Source organism: Miscanthus floridulus, chromosome 19 (genome assembly GCF_019320115.1).
Source record: "Miscanthus floridulus cultivar M001 chromosome 19, ASM1932011v1, whole genome shotgun sequence".
Lineage (NCBI taxonomy): Eukaryota > Viridiplantae > Streptophyta > Magnoliopsida > Poales > Poaceae > Miscanthus > Miscanthus floridulus.
Genome location: NC_089598.1, coordinates 33,106,621 through 33,132,896, shown reverse-complemented (window position 1 = coordinate 33,132,896; position 26,276 = coordinate 33,106,621). Strand labels below are relative to the sequence as shown.

Genomic DNA, 26,276 nt, shown 5'->3' with positions numbered 1-26,276 from the left:
CCGTAAAAACCGAAACCGATCTTGTCGGTTTTATGTTTTGTGACAAACCGATCAGTCACTGGATGCTAGAACCAAAGTTTTTTAAAACCGAAGAAGCCAAACCGAATTTTCGGTTAAAACTGAATACCCAGCCTGAGCACCGAGCACCCTGCTTATTTATTGGACATGTTCCTATGAAAAGATTGGTTGTCACATGAGTAAAATGTGAGTGCATCAACAATTAAGGAGCCTGTATACAGCTATGCAGATGGCAATTGCGAAAGTAAAGTGCCCAAGGATTAGTCAGCCATGATACTGTTAGAATTTATATGGATAATTTCCCTAAATTCATATGCAGAAATTCTAATAAATGTGAAAGGACCAGTACCTGTGTTCCTTAATGGGCTTTAATGTTTAAGCCAATGAGTAAAAGTGGAAGGTGCAACATCAATTAGTACCATATTGCTAGTTGATGTGGAGGTAGGGGGTTCTCCTCTCTATATATTTGTACCGATCCTCCTAGAAAAAGACACGCCAAAAACTACTATTGAGAGTTCCAGTTTGAAAAATCCTAAGATAGTCAATTAGTATTTTCCTCTTCCTGCTGCTGTCCTATCGCCGTAATCTCTCCATCCCGACCGTCTGTGTGCACCGGCAATCGAAAGAGCAGGTCTCTGGAATCCTTATCCTTGTGAATCATGCACCGGTGCTCTTTCGCGCGAATGGTCCCAACTTCTATGATAAGTTGTATTACATCCATCCAAGACAGGTGGTGCTACATCTCGGGTATTCGTCGTTAGTTGCTCTGAGCTCTTCCTCCACTGCCCATCGACGACTTTGCACCACCACCACCATCTCCATCACCGGTAACGCTATCTTCCCTTGCAAACGAAAGGTACACACCACGTGATTCAATCTGTCCTCCCTTGCAAACGAAAGGTACACACCACGCGATTCAATCTATTGCCGCCGTTTGTCTGCTATGTTAATCATGATGATCTTCGTTATGTCGTTGCTAATGTTGCCCAATCTAACTAGTATGTTAGGGTTCTACATGCTAATTTATGATATTGTCATGATTTATATTTTGATATTAATTTGAAAATTGCCTAATTATTCAACAATTAAGTTATTGTTGTCATGTCCTTCTACAATCACATGTTGGATAGCCTACGTTTTTTTTGAAACATGGATAGCCTACGTTTACTGTGTGGGCAGACCGTCACGGTGATACGCGAGGATTGCAAAAAAAAAAAGACGACAAAATGTTTTTTTTAGAAAACTCCAAATTGTCATAACTCTTAGTGGGAGACTCTTTGTGCCGTTCGATCTATTAGAAATAAGAGTTGATTGGCTATTCAAATATCATCTTTCGAAGCCTCCAATCCAACTTTTGACGATTCTGAGCTATCTCCTTCTTTTGACCATAAGTAGCACTTGCAACCAGCTCACCATCAACCAACACCTCAACCTTCACACTCTTATTCCATTCATCTTTCACAAATTTCACCCCTCGCCGAGTCTTTTGGCAAAACTCAAAAAGCTCGGTTACAGGGTGCTTTCCTAATGTCTCTAAGCCAATAAGTGGATCAGCCAAAGTTCGAAAGACCTAACATGAGAAACTTAAATATCAGCAAAATAACTTAAATATCAGCAAAGTGTTGACGCAAAAGCAATGATTAAGGTTTCTCAGAGAAATGTATACCCGCCAAACCTCCTCTTGGTCGAAGTTGGAGTTCCAGTATATGGCACCAATAAGAGATTCCACAATATCACACAAAACTTTAGGAGGATCCAATAGTCCATTTTTCTTCTATGAAAAAACAGATCTGGAGACACAGAAGCGGGAAGTGGCGAGGGTACTGAGGTAGAATATAGGCCATCCAACACCATGTTTAAGTTTGGATTATCCAACACCATGTTTACGTTTGGATAAGATCAAGTTGATTATTTTTTACCTTTGTCCATGTGCATAGCTTACAAATATTTGTATCAGGGACAAGAAAAGACACAAGACAGGTTAATTTTTTCATGGTAAGAACTTGGTACCCATCTTTAATATTTATGTTGCATTAAAAGTTGAAGCATTTAGCACTACAATGCATAAACAACTTGATGAGCCCACATCTACAAAGATGAATTGTCAAGCGAGAATCCTGTAAAAAATTAATTTGCCAGATGAAATCATGAAGTTTATTGCTTTAATGGAGAAGACTAGCACTAATTAGTATATTACTATTAGCACAAGAAACACACAGGAACATTTGTCTGAGTGTCTGACCGCAATCCCTCTCTTAATGATGCTAATATGGATAAAGGAAGGGGTGGGGCATACAGGACTAATGCTCTGTTCGGCTGGTCTATAAGCCGCTTGTGCTGATTTATACGGCTGATTTGTTGAGAGAGAAAAACACTGTACCATGGCTGATAAGCCGGTTTATTAAAGCACCCGAAAAGAGTGTAAATCTTGGCTTAACATGTTCTTAAAAATAATCTCGTTAAAAAAAATCTTTCTTAAAAATAAGGGCAACGCCAAGTTCATTCAGCCTGGTGCATGGGAGCTTTGCTTGAAATTTGTATAGCTGCTATATATAAATGATTAAGTTTGGCACCAGATCTTATTCGATTAGCATCACCTCTCCTAAAAATATGCCAAGTCTGATGCCAAAAGATACTGGAACAGAGGAAAAGGTGGAAACCAAAAGATTCTCTCCTTTCAGCGGAAAGTAATGGTAGGAGATCCTACCCAGGGCCCAGAAACCCAGCCAATAAGGACAGCACATGCCATCCGTTATCTGAACTGCGCCTAGGAGAATTCCAATACACAAAAAGATATTACTGTCATGACCCTGATTACCAATCCCCGAATCCGTTTGCCAATTGAATTGCAATTCTTAAGTCCAGTATAGATATTATCAAGAATCAGCAGGCAAAGGGACAAAATTGATCCTCTCCAAGAAGCTACAAGGGGCCGGATGAATTGGTTGTCGCTTTCCACAAACATCTATCCCAAGGCAATAACACCACACAGGTAGCGGCGGACAATAAGGCTACGTTTAGTTCTCAAAAAGTTTCCTAAAAAGTGATACAGTAGCCATCACATCGAATCTTACGATACGTGCATGGAGCATTAAATGTAGACAAAAAAACTAATTGCACAGTTTGGTTGAAAATCGTGAGACGAACGTTTTGAGCCTAATTAGTTCATGATTGAACACTAATTGCCAAATAAAAACGAAAATGCTACAGTAGTCAAATTCCCAAATTTCGCGAACTAAACACAGCCTAAAGTTAGTGTAGAAGCTGTTGTTGGAGTTTGGGTATACAACTGAACCTGGTCTTGGAGTTTGGGTGCCTTGTGGCGGAGGAAGCGGTGGAGGCCGCAGTGGACGGTGACACGTGCGAGCTTCTCCGGTCAACGTTAGCGGCGCAGAGCCTGGTGAGCGGGAGGGTGCAGTAGATGCGGAAGACCTCCCGCGACATGAGGCAGGTGAGGACGCCGTCGCCGAGGTACTCAAGGCGCTCCTAGGTGTCACCGAGGCGGCAGGGGAGTAGAAGGAGCTGTAAGGTCGAGACGACGGATTACATGGGGTGAATAGTCCTTTCTAAGATTAATCTCGTCGGCTAACTAAAACAAGTGCGGAATTAGAGCAATCGGTATAGCCAAAACCACACCCCTCTATCTATGTTTTCTAGCACCTTGCAAAGATCCTAATTAAGCAACTAAGATACCGGGCTAGCTAGAGTTCACCTATCTAATTCTAGGAGCAAGGTCACACAAACCTATGTCACTAGTACTTTAAGCAACGAGAGAGCTTCTACACATGCTAGTAAGCAAAAGCATAAAGCCAACTAAGCTCACTAGCAATGCTCAATAACAAGACAACCAATGCTAAATTAGAGAGCGCAAATACTTAGCTACATAAACTAAGCAATATGACTAACAAGGTTACACAAACCAAATTAGCCACGCAAGGGAGCTACTTCTTATGCTATATAAGCAAGAAGGTAATTAGTGAGCTACACAACCTAACTAATTACAATAGCAACTACACAAGCACAATGTATGTGAAAGTAATTACAAGCTTGTGTAAGGGGATTGTAAACCAACGGGAAGAACAAAGTTGACACGGTGATTTTTCTCCCGAGGTTCACGTGCTTGCCAACACGTCGACCGCTCACTTGGTGGTTCGGCGGATAATTGGCATCACCCGTCAAGCCTGCACGTCGGGCACCGCAAGAACCTACCCCAAAAGTGAGGGTAGCTCAATGACACGCTTAACTAGAGTTGCTCTTCACGGCTCCCACAGGGCGAGCACAATGCCCCTAACAAAACTCTTCTCCGGAGCACCGCACAAGCTTCTTGCGGGCTTCGACAGAGACCACAATCAAGCCATCTAGGAGGTGGCAACCTCCAAGAGTAACAAGCACCATCAGCTTGCAAGACGACCACCTAGTGCCACTCGATGCAACCTCATGATGCAATCGCACTAGAATCGCTCTCTCACACAATCAATGATCACTATCAAGCATATGTGAGATGAAGGGCTCCCAAGCACTCTCAAGCATGGACACAAAGTCCCCCGAGGTGCTTAGCTCCAGCCATGGCTGAGCACCCCTTCTATTTATAGCCCCACGGGCTAAAATAGCCATTACCTCTTCACTGGACGTTTTTCGGGTTGACCGGACGCGTCAGTCATATCGACCGGACGCAGGACCTCAGCGTCCGGTCAATGGATGCTCGCCATGTGCCACCTCCGTTCAACCTCAGTCGCTTGATCTCAACGGTCAAGTGATGACCGGACGCAGCTGCTCAAAGTGACCAGATGTAGGACCCCAGCGTCCGGTCACTTCCAGTAAGCTTCCAGAGATGAAAATTCGTGACCGGACGCGTCCGGTCAGTCACGATCGAACGCAACATCAGCGTCTAGTCATTTCTTCTCTTCTCTGTGCTGCCATATCAGTGGGACCGGATGCAGCCACCCAACATCCAGTGATGAAGTGACCTAGCGTTCGGTCGAAGATCGACGCCTACACCTTCACTGCTGCCACTAACAAGACGTAGGACCCTAGCGTCCGGTCACTGTGTAACCAGCGTCCAGTGCACACTATGAAAACCTGTCTTTTCTATACAGGGCGCCGATGGCACCGTCGGACTATCCGCACTCTACGGGCGGACACTCCGTCGGTGAAGTTTTGAACCTTTCTCGTCTCCGTTCCATCACCGAGTTGATCCACATCAACTCCAACTTCATCTCCTTTGTAAATGTGCCAACACCACCAAGTGTACACCACTATGTATATGTGTGTTAGCATTTTCACAATCATTTTCCAAATGATTAGCCACTCAACTTGCCACGCCACTCAATCCTAGCGATGATGCAAAGTTAGATCACTCAAGTGGCACTAGATGACTGATATGTAAATAAGTTTGCCCCTCTTGATAGTATGGCCATCTATCCTAAACCCGGTCATCAACTTCTCTACACACCTATGACCAGTGAAATGAAATATCCTAGGTTATACCTTTGCCTTGTGCATTCCATTCCATCTCCTCTAATGTCGATGCAACACATGCACCAACATGATCAACAATGATATGATCCACTTTATATCATCACGTGATCATATTGGTTCATCGATCTTGACTTCACATGCTTTTCACTGTTGCCTTCATTCATTGGCGCCAAGTCTTGCTCAAGCTTCACCGCTACGTGGTCCATCCCTCCAAAGCCTTTGACTTGCCCTTCACGCTTGCAAACGGTCTATCAAGTCAAGTCTTGTCTTGATCTTCTCCACCTTAACCACATGACTTAATGTCATGTCTCATGTTCAATGAGCTCCTTCATCATCACATGTGTGAGCTTTGAAACATCTCTGAGCCATTTTTACCTTCATGGCATATGTTGCTCACACACATGTACCTGTGGACTAATCACATGTGTATCTCACATAAACCCAATTAGTCCACCTAGGTTGTCACTCAATTACCAAAACCACACAAGGACCTTTCAATCTCCCCCTTTTTGGTAATTGATGACAACTCTACAAAGATATGAAAATTAAGCTCTTTTGGATTCATGTTGCTTGCCCAAGCAATTTTACTATGTGTAAATGATTTTGGACAAGTACCACAAACCCGAAATGGTAGTATTAGCTTCCCCTACATATGTGCTAGAGTGTTTAGTTTGAAGTTCGCACATATGCATAGATTGTAATTGTGGGAGAGTAATTACTACCAAATGATGCTAAGATGTATAGAGTAAACCTTTAAAGTGTGATACCAATCGGAGTTGCACCTTTAAGTTCATCCTTAGCACCATGGTTAGCTAGATAACACTTAGAAATAAAAAACACTAGATACCTCGTGAGATCAACATTAAAAGCAAGGTATTAGCATTACTTGAAAAGCATACCAAATGTCTAGCTATCATCCTATGCATGCTAGTTTTCATTTCATCAATCAAATTCTATAACTAGCATACATCACACAAGCATGCATATTGAATTTAAGAACTTATGCAATGCAAGCAAGCACATAAATATGCACATATCAAATGCAATCAATCAAAGTTCATGAGCTTGCTCCCCCTACTTGTGTGCTTCTCTTGTCTAAGAATTTTGATCCATCTCTTTTCTTCAATGTTGCTCCCTCTTTGTCCATGTCCATGTCCCACCTCTACTTCTTTGTCTCAATTTCTCTCAAAGCTTTCATATATTATATCTCTCCCTTGTACAATCTCAATCTCAAAGCTTTCATATCTTTGTACAATCTCTCTCCCTTTGTCATCAATTTCCATAAAATGTGTGCTTCTCATTGATGCAAAGGTATGCATTTGGGGTAGATGGTTGAGGCTTGAATCTTGCATTTTTATGGACATCACTTGATTGTTGGAACGACACCACTTGTAGATACCACTTGTAACTTGTGCCACTTGTATCTTGTGTAGGACTTCTTGAGATACCACACATAGGATCTTTGATCTTGATATCAATTTGTGGGACACCTCCCCCTATGTGATAGCATGGGTCATCCATTTGATACACTTGAACTCTTGTAGGTGAGGGATGCATTCTTCATTTGATGACCACTTATTGGATTTATCAATAAAAACATTTCTTGAACATTTTCTATCTTTATGAGTACCACTTATAGGATATCACTTGTGAGTTGATCTAGACATCACTTGTAGATTCTTGATGAAATACTTGAGTCTAGATACCACTTTAAACAAACAAACTAGATATCCATTTATATTGTTGTCTTGTACTTGTACTCTTATCACTATCATGAGCTTCTATGGTTGACTTGAACTAAATTGATTTGCCTAAGCTTCTAAGTTCAGTTTGAACCAATGACAAGCTTCTTCACACCTCTTGCAAGGGTTATCTTACCAATGTTGTCCTTGTCACTTGTTGGCAATCCAAATTAAATCAAGTACTTGGGTTTACTTAGCTCATGAACAAATTCATATACTAACCACTAGATCAAGTAATCATTCAAGCAATAGTGGTAGGCTATGAATTTTAAAACTTTTATTTGTTATGCATGATCCTATGAAGCATGTACTATATGCACTAACTGCATACTAGTAAGGGATGAAATGATCATGCACATTACAATGCTCCCTTTGCTATGTTGGAGTAGAGGATAGTCACATAGATTCCAATTCATTACTCCAATAGCAATGTGAAGTCTAATTATAAGCTTGGTGAAGACCAATATATACCATTTTGAATTCTATTCTTCACCCATATGAAATGAATACCACTTATGATCAAGTACACTTTCTTGTTGTGGTTGACTTGCTTCATCTTTTGATCAATGCTTGCATGAGAGCATCAATGTGAGAATACCACTCGAAATATCATGATTAGCTCTCTTTTTAGGTGTTGCTTGCTTTTCTTGATCAACCCTTTTGATTGCTTCAACTACGCATCTTAAATGTTTCTCAGATCACCACTTCCATGTTAGCCTTTCAAGTACCATACTTGGTTTACCTACACATAGATGGTGAGCCCCTTCACTAGGGAGAAGTAACCTCTCTCCAAGAACCATTCTTGACACTCACTTGAAATGACTTGATTGATTAATCCAAGTGATGAACTTAACTTGATGAGTAACCTTGTTTCCTTCTTTAGATCATTTTCTTTCTACTTGTTTAAATACTTTTGTTTCTACCAAATGATCTTCAATAGTCACTAGAACTTAAACTTCATCTTCATCTTGAGTTTGATCTTGATCTTCCAATTTGAGTACCGAATGTGTGCAAAGTACACTCCACAATCAAATGGCCTTGTACTCTTTACTTGTCATGCTTAAAGATCATCTTAATATCAAACTTAGGTGCCTCAATTACTTATAAACATGTTTCCAACTTGAGGACCTTTCAATCAAAGTGACTCTAGATCAATCCAGCATTTATCACTTTTCTGGCTGATTTTGTACTCTTCAAAGAAAAATGCATATCTCCGAAAGTACAAATCCAAATGCCACGAAATTTGGTAGAGATGTGCTTCACTAAGTTATCTAGCAGATGTAAGAATTTGAGCTTTATTTGACTTCTAGATTACTACTAGATTTCAATTATTCCACCACTGCTACATGCTAAAAACTGCTGCACTATAGCTAACAAGATCCACTCCAAAACGGAAGTATTTCTTATCCAATTCTTATGAAATTTGTACAACATTTTATACCATAAGTCTAGAGCATGTGTACCAATTTTTATGCCAATCCAATAAGTTTGGATCACTCAAACATGGCTAAGATCACAACTAGCTCAGATTTTTAATATAGGACAGATCTCAATCACTTGAGCTATACTTCATCAAGTATGAATCAAACTTGAAACCAACTTGTTTGAATACTTTCACAAGACATAAATTCATTCAATCCACTTACTATATGTCATATTATGAACTTATCCAACACAAATTAATCCAAACTTGATTACTAATCAATTTATCCATTCAAACATCTTATAGCAAGCAATATTGCATACTTATCCAATTCAATCAACTCATATGCACCCAAATGAAATGATCAACAAGAGATATACCTTGGTTAGCTTATGATCATTCAACTAGCAAGCTTCAACTCAATTATTTGCAAGCCATCAAATATATCCAATGAATCATCAACCACTTTAATTATAGCACTTGTATGATGTAACTCATTTGGACTTCACACAATTATCATGGCATTGGGTTTGGATATGCACTAGGCTTCATATCTCGACTCAACATATGATGATCAATATGAAATCAATTGAATCAAGCCTCCAATGCTGATGGTACCTACAAACAATCATCCACTTTTTGATGGTACCCAAACAATTTTGGGTCCTCTCAAGTTAGGAGCAACATATTTAGGCAATGCCTTAGTATGAGTAGCGGGATGTTTTGCAATAGCAACCATAGAGGTACCATTACCATCTTTCCTAAGCATAGAATCATCATCAATTGAAATAGGCTTAGGAGTGTTACCTAGGGGACATGAATGCGCCATGTCCCCTTTTGCGGTATGAGTAACACTTTCTCTTTGTTTGAGCCTTTTCTTCCTTGCTTATGTTGTGCTTCTCATTGCCTTGTTTCTCCTTGTTTGCTTGAGCCTTCTTCTCAAGCTTGTTTGGACAACCCAAAGCTAGGTGGCCCAATGTGTCACAACTATAGCATCTCATGTGAGCAATCTTCTCCATTTTTTCTTCTTTGTTCTTGCTCACTTGCTTTGCATCTTGATTCATCCTTGGACGCATTACTCTTTCTCTAGCTTTTCCACCCCTTCTAGTTTTCTTCTTCTTTATCACCAAATCACCACCATCTTCATGATTCATCTTGATTTGCTCTTAGGGTGTCTTCTCTTGCTCAACTTGTTGCTTTAGTTGAGGCTCTTCTAGTTGCTTCACCAATTGTTTGGTTGGGCACATAGAGGTGAGATGACCCCATGTGCAGCACTTGAAGCACTTAACATGCCTTAGCCTCTTTTCTTCTTTCTTCAACTTGAGCTTTTTTCATTGGGGCAACCATTTGCAAGATATCCCACTTCATGGCACTTGAAGCACATGAAATGAGAGAGCTTCTCTTATTCTTGCTTCTTCATCTCTCTTTCATATCTTCTCTTGCCCCATCTTTTACCCTTGATATTGCTCTTGTTGAAGCCAATGCCACTTATGTCATTGTGGCTTTCTTGATGATTGACTTTGCTAGTCTTGAAGCCGACGCCACTCTTATCACTAAAGTTTCTTTGAGTCTTCAACATATGCTCAAAGGTGACTTGAGAGTTGTAGCACCTCTCTAACTTGTTGCTCAATTTCTTCACTTGTTCATTGAGCTCATTGTTCTCCTTCAAAAGGTTAGTCTCATAAGACATAGAATTAGAATAAGCATCTAATTGTGAAGAACATGGCATTTCTAATAAATTATCACTAGAGGTGGATACATGCTTCTTGCCTATATTACAAGGGTTAGCAACAATATGTGATTGATCAATTGACCCATGTGATGAGCTCTCACTAGTTTTAGTTTTTCCATTGGAAAGCTCCTTAGTGAGAAAAGCATGGTCTTGTACTAGGTTATCATGAGCAACACTAAGTTCCTCATGAGCCAATTTTAGCTCCTCATGTGAACAAGTAGTAACATAAAGTAGATGTTTTTGTTGTTCACATGTGTTCTTTATAAAAGAGTTTTTTTTATTTCTTGGTTTTAGCTTTCTCATTTTCTAAAGATATGGTCATGCTAGCAAGTCTACTCACAAGCTCATCATATGAATCAACATGAGGAACTATGGTCGGATGTTTGTGTGCTCCACGAGGGAACAAAGAGTGAGCGTGAGGAACGCTATCATCTTGTCATGAAAAAGCTTAACTCTTTTGAGATGCTTCCTAAAGAATGTGCTAATGAAATGTATTCACGCTTGAATGTTCTTGTAGAGGAAGTCAATGGGATTGGACTCACTTAAATTCAACCATCCGATGTTGTAAGAAAGATCTTGAGTGTCCTCCCCATTAAGAAATATGGGCATATTGTGACCATGCTTCATCAAGGTGATCTTTCCACCGCTACACCGACACAAATATTGGGAAAGATCAATGCTTATGAGATGTATATGCACATCACACTTCAAGATGGCTCATCCTCTATAAAGAAGAAAGAAAAGGACTTAGCATTCAAAGCTAGCCAAGAGAAGGGCAAAGCAAGACTTGAGTATGAGAGCTCAAGTGATGATGAAGTGGATGATGCAAGTCTTGCTCTCACGGTGAGAAAAACCACCAAGATGCTAAAGAAGCTCAACAAGAGTGTCATCAAGTTCGATGGCAAGAAGAAGAAGTTCTTCACTAGCTCTAGAAGAAAGCCAATCTCCAAGATAGATTGCTACAATTGTGGAGAACTTGGTCATCTAGCACACCAATGCACCAAGCCCAAGAAAGATAAGTTCAAGAACAAGTACAAGGGCAAGAAAGATGACTCAAGTAATGAAGAAGAAGATGAGAAGAAGAAAAACAAGCCATACAAGAAGAGAGATGGCAAGAAGAAAGACTTCCACAAGAAGAAGAAGAAGAGTGGAAAGGCATACATCGTCGGTGATTGGCTCACGGACATTGATTCTTCTAGTGGCTCATCCGATGATGATGGTGACAACGAGAAGGTGGCCGCAATTGTTATTGACTCTTCATCATCTTCACCGCCACCACCGCCATCATCCTCTACACACCTATGGCTTATGGCCAAGGGTGAACGCAAGGTATCAAATGATGATGATAGTAGTGGTGATGAACATGCTAATAATGATGATAGTGATAGTGATGATGATGAATATGAATCACCTTCTTATGATGATCTTGCTAGATTGCTAAAACAATACACTAAGATCATTATAAAGACTAGAGCTAAGAATGAAAAGCTAGAAGCTAAGAATGATTCACTTTTAGCAAAATATGATATGGCCAAAAAGGCTAGTATTGAGCTTAGAGAAGCAAATGATGCTATATCATCCAAACTCAAGGAGCTCAAATCTTCTAAGAAAGAGCTTAGAGATAAACATGATAAACTTGAGAGGATACACAATGAGCTCATCACTAGCCATAACAAGCTAAAAGAAGAATATACAACTCTAAAGATCAATCATGATAATCTTGTTATTGCTCAAGAATTCTTATCCAATAAGCCACATGATGCTACTAACGATGTTGTTAAGATTGATATAGCTACATCATGTAATGATTTGATCATTGAGAGCATTGAGCAAAGTTCTAGTAGCAAGGGCAAGCAAGTGGTTGAGGCCGATGATTATGATGAGTTTGTCAAGCTCAAGAATGACAATGAAAAGCTCAAGAAAGATCTTGAAGAGATCAAAAGCCACAACACTATTATGCAAGAAACTCTTGATCATGATGGTGACTTGATCCTTGAGAATGAGAAGCTCAAAGAAGAGAACAAGAAGCTCAAGGAAGAGAAAAATAATGATGCTCTCAAGGAAGAAAACAAGAAGCTCAAATTGGAAAAAGAGCATCTCAAGATTAGATTGAGCAAGTTTACAAGAGGCAAGTATTTACAAAGTGAGCTACTTATGAACACTGTCATGAAGATGGATAGAAGTGGCATTGGGTATTTAGCAAACCAAGAGAAGAAGGCTCAAGCTCAACAACAACACAAGTTAAAGCCAAAGCTAAAGAGATGTTTTGAGTATGGACAAGAAGGTCACTTTGCCCATGAGTGCCAAACTCCACCACCACAACCCTTGCCCAAGCATGCTAGACCTTTTGCTTTCAATGCTCACTACATGCTTAGAAAGGATTCTAGTGGAAAGATGAAAGTCATGTTCTTAGGACCTCCAAACAAGAATAGGCCTAAGAAAATTTGGGTTGCAAAGTCACTTGTTGAGAAGGTGAAGAGCCCTCAACAAGTTTGGGTTCCTAAAGCTTGATCTCTTGTGTGTAGGTGAACTACAAGACCGGTGGAAGTTATTGGGTTATTGATAGTGGTTGCACACAATATATGATCGGTGATCCTCGTATGTTCACCTCACTAGATGAAGAAGTAGATGGACAAGAAAAAATCACATTTGGAGATAACTCAAAGGGCAAGGTTAAAGGATTAGGCAAAGTAGCAATATCAAATGATCATTCTATCTCAAATGTACTATATGTTGCTTCATTGAGCTTCAACTTGCTATTCGTTGGACAATTGTGTGATCTTGGCTTCCAATGCTTGTTCACTGAGAAGGAAGTTGTTGTATCTAAGAAGGATGATGATTAAGTGATATTCAAAGGATTTAGATACAACAACCTATATCTAGTGGATTTCACCTCCGAAGATGCAAATTTGAAGACTTGCCTATTCACCAAAACAACACTTGGCTAGCTATGGCATAGAAGACTTGCTCATATTGGAATGAGCTCACTCAAGAAGCTAATAAAGAATGATTTGGTGAGAGGGTTGAAGGACGTGAAGTTTGAGAAGGACAAGCTTTGTAGTGCATGTCAAGCCGGCAAGCAAGTTGCAAATACTCATCCAACCAAAGCTTTCATGTCAACCACAAGAGTGCTAGAACTCCTTCACATGGATTTATTTGGACCAACAACATACAAGAGTTTGGGAGGAAATCTTTATTTTCTTGTGATTGTAGATGACTATTCAAGATATACATGGGTATTCTTCCTTCATGATAAATCCGAAGTTACATCTTGCTTCAAGAAGTTTGCCAAGAGAGCACAAAATGAATTTGAAGTGAAGCTCAAGAAGATTAGAAATGATAATAGGAAGGAATTTGACAACACAAACATAGAAGCCTATTGTGATGAAGTTGGAATCAAGCATGAGGTCTCCGCAACATATACTCCTCAACAAAATGGTATAGTTAAGAGAAAGAACTGGACATTGATCACTCTTGCAAGAACAATACTAGATGAGTACAACACCCCCGAAGCTCTATGGGTGGAAGCTATCAACACCGCATGCTATGCATCCAACCGCATATTCCTTCAAAAGTTTCTTGGCAAGACACCTTATGAGTTGCTCAATGGGAAGAAGCCGGACGTCTCCTTCTTTAGGGTGTTTGGTTGCAAATGCTACATCTACAAGAAGCGGCAACACCTAGGGAAGTTTCAAAGATGTTGTGATATTGGTTTTCTTATTGGTTACTCATCAAAGTCTAAAGCATATAGAGTATTTAATCATGCCACCGGTTTGGTTGAAGAAACATATGATGTAGAATTTGATGAATCTAACGGCTCCCAAGGAGCACATGAGAATCTTGATGATGTAGGTGATGAACCATTGAGGGAGGCTATGAAGAACATGTCGGTTGGAGACATCAAGCCTAAAGATGATGTACAAGTGATTGATCCACCTTATTCATCAAGTGCACTACAAGATGGTGATAAAGATGGAAGAGTAGAAAATAAAGATACTCATATCTCCCATGATCAAATGGTGGTACAAGCACAAGATGTTGATACTCCACAACCTCCTCCTCAAGTGGTCAATAGAAGAAATACACCACTACTACAAGATCATCCACAAGATCTCATCATAGGGAGTCCATCAAAGGGTGTAATGACTCGCTCACAAAAACTTGCTTCATTGATTGCTCATCACTCTTTTGTCTCTTGCTATGAGCCTATCAAGGTAGAAGAAGCTCTTCAAGATCCGGATTGGATAAATACCATGCATGAAGAATTGAACAACTTCACCCGCAATGAAGTTTGGACTCTTGAAGAGCGACCAAAAGGTGCAAGAGTCATTGGAACAAAGTGGGTGTTCCGCAATAAGCAAGATGATCAAGGTGTAGTTGTGAGGAACAAGGAAAGACTAGTTGCAAAGGGGTTCTCTCAAGTTGAAGGTTTGGATTTTGGAGGGACCTTTGCACCGGTTGCAAGACTCGAAGCCATTCGTATCCTCCTTGCATATGCATCACATCATGAAATGAAACTATATCAAATAGATATGAAAAGTGCATTTTAAATGGCTTTATTAATGAACTAGTCTATGTTGATCAACCTTCCGGATTTGAAGACCCTAGATATCATAATCATGTTTATAGGTTGTCCAAGACATTATATGAGCTTAAGCAAGCCCCAAGAGCTTGGTATGAGCGCCTTCGGGACTTCCTCATTGAGAAGGGCTTCACCATCAGGAAGGTTGACACCACACTATTCACTAAGAAGCTTGATGGGCACATCTTCATTTGTCAAGTCTATATTGATGATATCATCTTTGGATCATCAAATGAAGATTCTTGCAAAGAGTTTGGTGAATTGATGTCAAATGAGTTAGAGATATCAATGATTAGAGAGCTTACATTCTTTCTTGGTTTTCAAGTCAAGCAAATGAGAGAAGGAATTTTCATCTCTTAAGAGAAATATACAAATGATCTTCTTAAGAGATTCAAGATGGATGAATGTAAGCCAATCAAGACACCAATGCCAACTAATGGACATCTCGACCTAGATGAGGGAGGTAACATGGTTGATCAAACTATCTACCGCTCTATGATTGGTAGCTTGTTATATTTAACCGTATCTAGGCCCGACATCATGTTTAGTGTGTATATGTATGCTAGATTTCAAGCTAATCCTAAGAAAACTCATTTGATAGCCATTAAAAGAATCTTTAGGTATCTCAAGCACACACCAAGCATTGGCCTTTGGTATCCCAAAGGAGCTATATTTGAACTAGTTGGCTATTCTGATTCGGATTATGCCGGTTGCAAAGTTGATAGAAAAAGCACATCCAGAGGGTGCCATTTGCTTGGTAGATCACTTGTGTCTTGGTCCTCCAAGAAACAAAATAGTGTGGCTTTGTCCACCGCCGAAGCGGAATATATTGCCGCGGGTGCTTATTGTGCACAAATTCTTTATATAAAACAAACTTTGCTAGACTATGGTGTAGTTCTAGAAAAAGTACCTCTTTTGTGCGATAATAAAAGTGCGGTAAAACTTACAAATAATCCGGTTCAACACTCTCGCACCAAGCACATAGATATCCGTCATCACTTTCTTAGAGATCTTGTTGCTAAAAATGATATATCATTAGAAGGTGTAAGGACCGAGGATCAATTGACGGATATCTTCACTAAACCGCTAGATGAGGCGACTTTTTGTCAATTGTGGAATGAGCTCAATGTTCTTGATTTTAGTAACTTCACTAACAATTGAGCTTGTGTTGTCCCTTGCATTGCATTGTAATATACAACATATTTAATTTTTGGTAATGCATATAGGGCTTGTCTAACATGGTTAAGATAACCACCGTAAAGCGTATGAAGAAGCTTAACCTTGGATCAAACTTGACAAGCAACTAGATTTACTTTCAAGTATTGCATTGCATATGCTTGAATGTTGTTTTGTCGTTTATCTTCAATTGCCCTCTTATTGCCTATTTTCCTAAAAAGAATTATAGCCTAAGGCAAAATATTTTGAAAAACTTGAGGGTTTGAGAGAGGTCACTCATATCAGTCCCAATTAGTGTTTATTTAGATCTTATTGGAGTTAGGACTTGATTAAGAACAGGCAGCACGAAGGACTTTGAAGATTTGCTGCAAAAAGAGTGATCAGACGCTGCACTGAACTCTTATGTCCAGCGTCCAGTCAGTTCACAGGAGGTGAATCTGCTGCGAAGGAGTGACCGGACGCTGAAACAGTGTTCTCCCAGCGTCCGGTCAGATGGTGATCCAGCGTCCGGTCGATCAAAGATGATGAAGGCAGCTTGCACCGGACTCTGGCTGCGTCCGGTCGATGTTCACCGGACGCGTTCGGTCATGATTCCAGGGGTTTTGGACCTCTCTGGAATCAACCAGACACTAGGTGGCAGCGTCCGGTCGCTGCCACCGGAGCGTCCGGGCAGTAGAAAATGTGCGGGACTCAAACTCTTATCTCGTTTCCTTTTTGGTTCCACGGGGGACCCCATATAACACAGCGCCGTGCCAAGCCCATGCCCTAACCCACGCCGCCGCTGCTTCCATGCGCCGCTGCTCTAGCCACGCCGCCGCTACGCCGCGCCTTCGCGCGCCCACGCTACATCATGCTCGAGCCACCGCGCCCGCGCCGCCGCTCCCTATGCCGTGCCTGCACTGCCGCGTGCCACCGCTAGCGCCGCCGCTGCATCCCCACACCGCCACTCACGACGCTGCTGCTAGAGCCGCCGCGCCACCATTTCCCTAGCACTGCTCCCATGCCAGCACCGCCTCCCTGCTCTGTTTCAGCACTGGAGTCCCTGTCACCATTCCTCATCGACCAGCAAACCCTAATCTCCAGTTGTCGACCTAGTGGTTCCCTAATTCGCTTCTCTTCTCGTCGATTCGCCGGTTCGTCAGCGAGTCAGTGCCATTGTGGTCCTATTTGTAGTTGTTAGTCACGAGGCCAAGATCACGAGTACAGATCGAGGCCAAGCCTCAAAAGTGGCAGTTGATCTTCATCAGCGGTAGTTGTTCTTTTCAGATCCATCAGATGGTTTGGGTCAAGAATGTTGGAGGTGGTCTCGGTGATGAGGATCCGAGACACCCGCCTCGCCTGCCTGCAGATCCAAAAGGCAAGGCAATGAAGAAGCTTGCAATAAAGAAGTGGAAGTATCCAGATGCAGATACAGCTAGAGCAGCCATAGTTGCAGCAGCAGCAGAGCGTGCAGAGGCAGGAGGTGCTAGGAGTGGAGTCTAGATCATAGATCAGCTCTCTCCATCTACAAGGGTCGCACTAGAGTAGGTTGAGCGCCATCATGGTGGTCCAGCTAGGACTATCATGGTTGCAGGATAGCGAGTTATCTTGGATGAGAGTCAGTCTCAGGGGGGGTCATAGCAGGAGCCACAGCCAGTAGTGCAGACTTAGGAGGGAGAGCAGTCCATGGAGACAGAGCAGGCACCTTAGCCACAACTTTACCACTCTGGTCGTACTCGTATGCTAGTCACTCTGAGGTCAGAGACATAGTGGAGGGGTTCACATCCACCACCTAGACCACAGGGTCCTCCTCTAGTGACCCACTTAGATTTGAGGGCTGCCACGACCAAGCAGGTTCAGCAGCTCAGATTTGTGGGTTTTGAGCAGTGGTTTCTGCCGAGGCGGGATGAGCGTGCTTCAAAGGGTTTCTACACATCTTTGTAGGAAGATTTCTATAATGCATATCTTAACAGTGGGGTTGTATTTAGATCTCAGAGGGTGTGTAACATTGAGACCATTGTTGCAGCAGCTGGAGAGCACATTCACCCCTACCTATCTTACCTGCTAGGGCTGACAGATTTACTTGGATGGACAGGCTTATATGTTCCATCTTGGGTCCATCAGTTCTATGCTTCTCTCTAGATTGACCCACAGCATAGATTCATACACTTTACTTTCAGTGGCAGAGATTATAGGCTGATGAGCACTAGGGTCAGAGAGATACTTAGGCTTCAAGAGTAGCCCGTCAAGCTACATGAGGTTTGCTACGGACAGACAGCACCCCCAGACGCCCTCATGGTGGTATGGTGCCCCCTATAGATCCAGTCTACCACTGCTTCACAGAGCCATTCAATGAGGGGTCTAGTAGGACACCCAGTGATCTCACTCCCACTGCTAGAGTGCTTGATGCCATTATGAGGAGGACACTGCTTCCGAGGATGGGTTATCGTGAGGGCTTGACTCGCATATAGTTATGGTTACTGAGCTGTCTAATGCAGTAGATAGTGTTTGATATTTGGGATCTCCTTCTATCAGAGATGGAGGATACTATTGTAGAGGGGTTCATGGGTCATCATTAGTTGCCCTATGCTCACTGGATCACATTTTTTATTCATAGGGCAGTTATAGTGAGGCCACCTGAGATGCTAGCTAAGTATAGTGGTGCTACTATAGAGTTTCCTACATATAACCTGACTTAGATGATTCGTCATAGTACACCGAGTGCACCTAGCCAGCCGCGTCGTCGTCTAGAGGTGCCAGAGACTACAACCCAGCAGGATGATACTATCAGGGGCATAGCAGCTATAGAGGAGGAGCAGCTTGATGCTCAGCATGAGGGGATGGTCGAGAATGACCCCAGCGACAACTCCGATGAGGACTACCATGATATCCCTTAGATGCCTCCTCAATGACATGATCATGAGGCCAGTAGCTCCAGTTCAGCTCCATCTACACCATAGACAGACCCACTCTACTTGCCATACTTGAGCGGATAAGGCAGGATCAGGCTCGCTAGGCTTAGGAGACCGCTGCTACTTTTGCATAGTTCTAGACTCGATAGGATGAGTTTCAGCGACAGCAGCAGGCCATGCATCAGCAGCAGCTCCTTAGATTTATGTAGCATGTAGTGACAGCTATTGGGGTTCCACTGTCATAGCCTTCACCCTAGCTTGGTCAGACTACCACCACTTCTATGACTCCAGCGTTACAGCCTAGTGGGCTTTAGAGTCAGGGACAGCCACCAACACAGTTTGCTTCACCTACAGAGCAGGTGTCCCAGTGGTTTGCTTCGCCCGTGTTAGCCCCACAGTTCACACCTCTCCAGATGGGCTTCACACCGGCTCAGACTTCCTCGGTACTAGTGCCAGACACTTCAGTCTCTAGGAGTCTTGGAGCGATTTTTAGTGAGTTGACAAGGCAGCCTACTCTACCATATTTGCATGTCCTAGGTCCTTCTATAGTTGCACCTATTATCGGAACTACAGAGACGCTCCCTTCCTCAGTGGCATCATCAGAGCCAGCTGCTCTAGTCATACCTGCATAGTCTACAGTAGGTCCAGTTGTTGATCTGACCCAGACCGCTTCAGTGTCGCTTCTAGCTACATAGGGTCAGACAGCTTAGAGCTCTAGTTTAGATGATGATGGCACTCAGTTCCAACTTGCTCCTCGTACCTCAGCGCCCGACTCATCCACTGCAGCCCCGCCGACCGATCCTTAGGTTTTGGTGTTTGACACCAATGGGGGAGAGGGATCGAGTATGCTAGACTTAGGGGGAGCGACTTAGGGGGAGCTTAGTTTACCTATTTGACTATCTATTATATTTGGTTTTTATGTGTGATACACTATTATGCATTCGTGTGTTTACTTTTATGCATCAAACTATATCTATGTGATAGTGATATCTACGTAATCATGATATATGATATGTGTGCTCTCTACTTTGAATTATTTATATGTCATATCACTTGTGCTATGCTTAGTTGCTTTGCTTCCACGTTTCACTCTGATGCAAATGAGCTTTATTACTTGTACTCATGCTTATTGTCATATCTCTTGAGTACATCATGTTGGCTTGGTTCATATAAGCTTGCCTAACTCTTTTGTTCTTATTGTCAAAAGCTTATATGAACCAAGCATATCAAAAACCTCAACTCTTTCATATACTCGAGGTAGTATTGTCATCAATCATCAAAAAGGAGGAGATTAAAAACATCTAGGCCCCTAGTTGGGTTTCAGTGGATTAATGACAATACACGATTACTATGACTAATGTGTGTTTTGCAGAGGCAATTAAATTAGGTCATGGTAATGGAGATCGATTGGGTTATCATGGTGGTCATGCCCCTACAATGGAAATCGTTTTGGTTTTCAAAGGATGGACGACAAGGTTAAGGATGGACTAGTTCTAAGTGTCGATTGGAGTTGAAGAGACACTTAGAATAGTTTAGGACTTTGTTTCTCCTTTGGTCATACTATTAAATAGGGTATGGACGGGTAGCTTGACCTAGGTGAGTCTAGTGAGTTAGGTGTGGTGCACACTTGCTAAACCTAGCACTAGGTAGCTCCTAAAAAGCCCTTAGATCTATTGGAGCAAACTTCATTCACGTATGTTCGAAAGTTGGAAGTGAATGGAGGGTCAAATATTGACCGGACACTGGCACAGATTCTGGTCAGTTCATTTGATCAAGGTGAAGTTATCTTGAAATGACCGGACGCTGAGAGGTGAAGTGACCGGACGCTAAGGGCCAGCGTTCGGTCGTCTCCAGTAAGGTTCCAGAGAGGGAAATTCACGACCAGATGCATCCGGTCAGTGCTGACCGGACACTGGCCAGTGTCCGATCACACTTTAAACACTGGAGTTTGGGGTGAACTGACCGGCGCGTCCGGTCAACATGATCAGAGCGTCCGGTCACCCCGCAGAGGCACATAATGGTTCGTTTTCAGCCCATGTTATAAATACTTCCTCCACTCGTGTGTGGGGGGACTTTTGCTAATTTTAACAGCTAAGAAACACCTTTGAGAGTGTCAAGAAGAGAAAGGTCCTAGTGAGGTGATTGAGATTTGAGAATCCCAAAGAGAGCCCTCATTAGAAAGATCAAGAGTAGCAAAGTGTGCATCCACCCTTCTCATTAGGCTTGTTGTGATCAAGTGAGAGTTTATGCTTGTTACTCTTGGTGATCGCCATCACCTAGATGGATTGGTGGTTATTGGGAGCTTGGTGATCATCCGGCGGAGCTTGTGGATGACCCAACTCAAGTTGTGAGCGGTTGTGAGTGATTCACCGCGATGGAGTGTCGAAGAATCAACCCATAGAGAGCACTTGATCCTTGCACGGATCAAGGGGGAGCTACACCCTTGCGCGGGTGCTCCAACAAGGACTAGTGGGGAGTGGCGACTCTCCGATACCTTGGCAAAACATCGCTACATTCCTCCTTCTTTCGTTACTTTCAGCATTTACTTTGAGCATTTACTTTGAACAATTCAATACTTGTCCTTACATTCATAGAATTGCCATGCTAGAGTAGGATTTGAACTTAGGTTGCAAGACTTTTTATGCGATATAACTTTAGAAACACTTTCTAGGCACAAGGGGTTAATTGGGCTAACAATAGGATTTAATTATTGAAATAAATTTAGAATTAGCCCAATTCACCCCCCTCTTGGGCATCTTGATCCTTTCATCGGTAAAGACCACAAATGTGAAACCTAGCTCTGATACCACTTGTAAAGTCCAAATGGCGAACTAGAGGAGAGGTGAATAGTCCTCTCTATGATTAATCCCATCGCCTAACTGAAACAAGTGCGAAATTAGAGCAATCGGTCTAGCCAAGACTACACATCTCTATCTATATTCTCTAGCACCTTACAAAAATCCTAATTAAGCAACTAATGTGCTGGCTAGCTAGAGTTCACCTATCCAATTCTAGGAGCAATGTCACACAAACCTATGTCACTAGTACTTTAAGCAACTAGGAAGCTACTACACATGCTAGTAAGCAAAAACACAAAGCCAACTAAGCTCACAAGCAATGCTCAATAACAAGGCAACCAATGCTAAATTAGACAGCGCAAATACTTAGCTACACAAACTAAGCAATATTACTAACAAGGTTACACAAACCAAATTAGCTACGCAAGGGAGCTACTTCTTATGCTACACAAGCAAGAAGGTAACTAGTGAGCTACACATGCTAACTAATTACAAGAGCAGCTACACAAGCACAATGTATGTGAAAGTAGTTACAAGCTTGTGTAAGGGGATTGCAAACCAACGGAAAGAATAAAGTTGACACGGTGATTTTTCTCCTGAGGTTCACGTGCTTGCCAACACACTAGTCCTCATTGTGTTGACCGCTCACTTGGTGGTTCGGTGGCTAATTGGCATCACCCGCCAAGCCCACACGTCGGGCACTACAAGAACCTACCTTGAAAGTGAGGGTAGTCAATGACACGCTCAACTAGAGTTGCTCTTCGCGGCTCTCGCAGGGCGAGCATAATGCCCCTCACAAAGCTCTTCTTCAGAGCACCGCACAAGCTTCTTACGGGCTTCGACGGAGACCACATGTAACGTCCAGTCCCAACATACATGGCCCAGGCCCACTCTTCCTAGGAGTGGTCCCACCCGCGTAGCAACCCGCTTGAATTTTCGTCCTCGCTTCGTTCAAAACGGTTAACCGAAGGTTACTATGTGTCCCTGGCCCTGGTATTTAAGTCGATCCGGCGAATTCAGAGTTTCCAGTATGGTACTAACTGGTTGTGCAGTTTTTTTTCCGTGGTGCTACAGTAACCCGTGAACAGTACAACCAAATTCGGTCGTACCATTTTCTGATGAACAGGGCTCGCCGTACAGTACCCGAAGGTCGGATGCTACAGTAGCCGTCCCATGTTCTGCTACAGTACCACCGCCCCATGGCTGGATTAAATTGGGCCCACTTTGGCCCATTAGAATGTTACACCACCACCAAGCCATCTAGGAGGTGGCAACCTCCAAGAGTAACAAGCACCACTGGCTTGCAAGACGACCACCTAGTGCCACTCGATGCAACCTCACGATGCAATCGCACTAGAATCGCTCTCTCACATAATCGAATGATCACTATCAAGCATATGTGAGATGGAGGGCTCCCAAGCACTCTCAAACATGGACACAAAGTTCCCGAGGTGCTCAGCTCTAGCCATGGCCAAGATCCCTTTCTATTTATAGCCCAATGGGCTAAAATAGACGTTACCCCTTCACTAGGCGTTTTTCGGGTTGACCGGACATAGGACCTCGGTGTCCAGTCAATGGATACTCACCACGTGTCGCCTCCATTCAACCTTAGTCGCTTGATCTCAACAGTCAAGTAATGACCAAACACAACTGCTCAAAGTGACCGGATGCAGGACCCCAGCGTTCGGTCACTTCCAGTAAGCTTCCAGAGATGAAAATTCATGATCGGACGCGTCTGGTCGGTCACGATCGGACGCATCATTAGCGTCTGGTCATTTCTCCTCTTCTCTGTGCTGCCACATCAGTGGGACCAGATGCATCCACCCAGCGTCCAGTCATAAAGTGACCCAACGTTCGGTCGAAGACCAATGCCTGTGCCTTCACTGCTGCCACTGATCGGACACAGGACCCTAGCGTCTAGTCACTGTGTGACCAGTGTCCGGTGCACACTATGAAAACCTATATTTTCTATACAGGGCACCGATGGCACCGTCGGACTGTCCGCACTCTACGGGTGGACACTCCGCTGGTGGAGTTTCAAACCTTTCTCGCCTCCGTTCCATCGCTGAGTTGATCCACATCAACTCTAACTTGATCTCTTTTGTAAATGTGCCAACACCACCAAGTGTACAACACCATGTGTATGTGTGTTAGCATTTTCACAATCATTTTCCAAAGGATTAGCCACTCAACTTGCCACGCCACTCAATCCTAGCGACGATGCAAAGTTAGACCACTTGAGTGGCACTAGATGATCGATATGCAAATAAGTACGGTCATCTATCATAAACCCGGTCATCAACTTCTCTACACACCTATGACCGATGAAATGAAATACCCTAGGTTATACCTTTGCCTTCGTCCATCGGCGCCAAGTCTTGCTCAAGCTTCACCGTCACGCGGTCCATCGCTCCAAAGCCTCCAACTTGCCCTTCACGCTTGCAACCGGTCTATCAAGCCAAGTCTTGTCTTGATCTTCTTCACCTTGACCACATGACTCAATGTCATGTCTCATGTTCAATGAGCTCCTTCATCATCACATGTGTGAGCTTTGCAACATCTCTGAGCCATTTTCACCTTCATGGCATATGTTGCTCACACATATGTACCTGTGGTCTAATCACCTGTGTATCTCACATAAACACAATTAGTTCATATAGGTTGTCACTCAATTACTAAAACCACACAAGGACCTTTCAGGAGCCATGCATGAGCACGAGCTTGATAAGGGATTTGTTGGCAAACTCGTAGCCAAGGACGGCCTCGATGGCGGCCACGTCCTCGGCGCTCATCAGTGGGACTTCCTCAGACATCGTGTGCCACTGCTAGTGCTCTCTCGACATGTGCGGCGCCATTATTGATGGCTGCTCATTGTCTCCTCGGTGGCAGAGGGCGGGCGTGGGCGCGGGCGCGGTTGAAAGCTCTAGTTTGGTTTTGGCGAATTGATGAAACCCTAAGTGCTAACCTAGTTTATCAAAGTGATCATGAGATAGGTAGCACTATTCTAAGTGTGGAGCAAATGGTAAATATCATGATAATGGTGATGACATGGTGATGATCAAGTGCTTGGACTTGGAAAAGAAGAAAGAAAAATAAAAAGCTCAAGGCAAAGGTGAAACTTGATAGGAGCTTTTTAGTTTGGTGATCGAGACACTTAGCGAGTGTGATCACATTTAGGATCGATAGTCATACTATTAAGAGGGGTGAAACTTATATCAAAATGTGGTTATCAAAGATCCACTAGATGTTCTAACTCATTACATATGCATTTAAATTCTAGTGAGTGCTAACACTCTTGAAAATGTTTGTGAAAATATGTTAACACGCGTGCACAAGGTGATACACTTGGTAATTGACATATTTGAGCAAGGGTGGAGAAGTTGGTGAAGTCAAGGAGCTCACTGGAGCTGACCGGACATAGGACCGAACACTGGACCTACGCATCCGGTTAGTGTTGGCTCAGTGGCGCTGCTTTCAGCCAGTGACCGGACACTGGCGCATAATGGAGATCGGACTCGTAGGGCTAGGGTTCGATTGTTGCTGACGTATGGTGACGTGGCTCGAGTGAAGACCTGACTCTGGGCGAGTCCGGTTGGTGGAGATCGGACGCGTCATGTCACAAAAAGGGGTTCGGGGAGCTCTCTGGAAGTGACCAGATGCCACGTTCGTGGCGCGTCCGGTTAGTCCATGGAGCATCAGGTCACAGGCTTCGCTACTCGGTCGAGTGTGCGATCGGACGCTATGTTGACGCATCAGGTCGTCGTGGATGTGCGTCCGATCGTTACTTAAGTGAGGCGTGGGCGCAATTGACCGTTGGAATCTGACGGCGCACATTCGAAGCGAGGACACGTGGTAGCATATCAGCGACCCGACGCTGAAGGTGGTGCATCCGGTCACATTGACCGACGTGTTCGGCCGTCCCAAGATGTGTGCAGTGACGAGTCCAACGGCTCTATTTCGAGGGGGCCTCTATTTAAGCCCTATGGCCTGCTCAAGCTCACTCTCTTGGTCATTTGCATTGACATAGCAACCTTGTGAGCTTAGCCAAAGCCCTCCCACTCATCTCCATCATTGATTCATCATCGTTGTGAGATTGAGAGTGAATCCAAGTGTATTGCTTGAGTGATTGCATTTAGAGGCACTTGATGTTTGTGTTTCGCTGTGGGTTTCGCTTGTTACTGTTGGTGGTTGCCGCCACCTAGATGGCTTGGAGCAGCAAGGATTGTCGAGCGGAGAAAGATGATTATCTCTGGCTCGAATCATGGTGATTGTGAGAGGTTCTTGACCTTTTCCCGCCAGAGAGTCAAAAAGTACTCTAGTGGATTGCTCATGGCTTGTGTGATCCTCATCTTGTGTTGGTTGTGCGGCACCCTATTGAGGGTTTGGCGTGTGGTGCCAATTAGCGTGTGGACCTCCAAATGAGTGAATCGCCGCAA

At 43.1% G+C, this 26,276-nt stretch overlaps 1 pseudogene; it reads right to left on the bottom strand.

The window, feature by feature from the left end:
- Positions 1-1,333: 1,333 nt before the first annotated feature.
- Positions 1,334-24,653, bottom strand: LOC136525852 (ribonuclease 3-like protein 3; annotated as a pseudogene).
- Between the last annotated feature and the right edge of the window lie 1,623 nt (positions 24,654-26,276).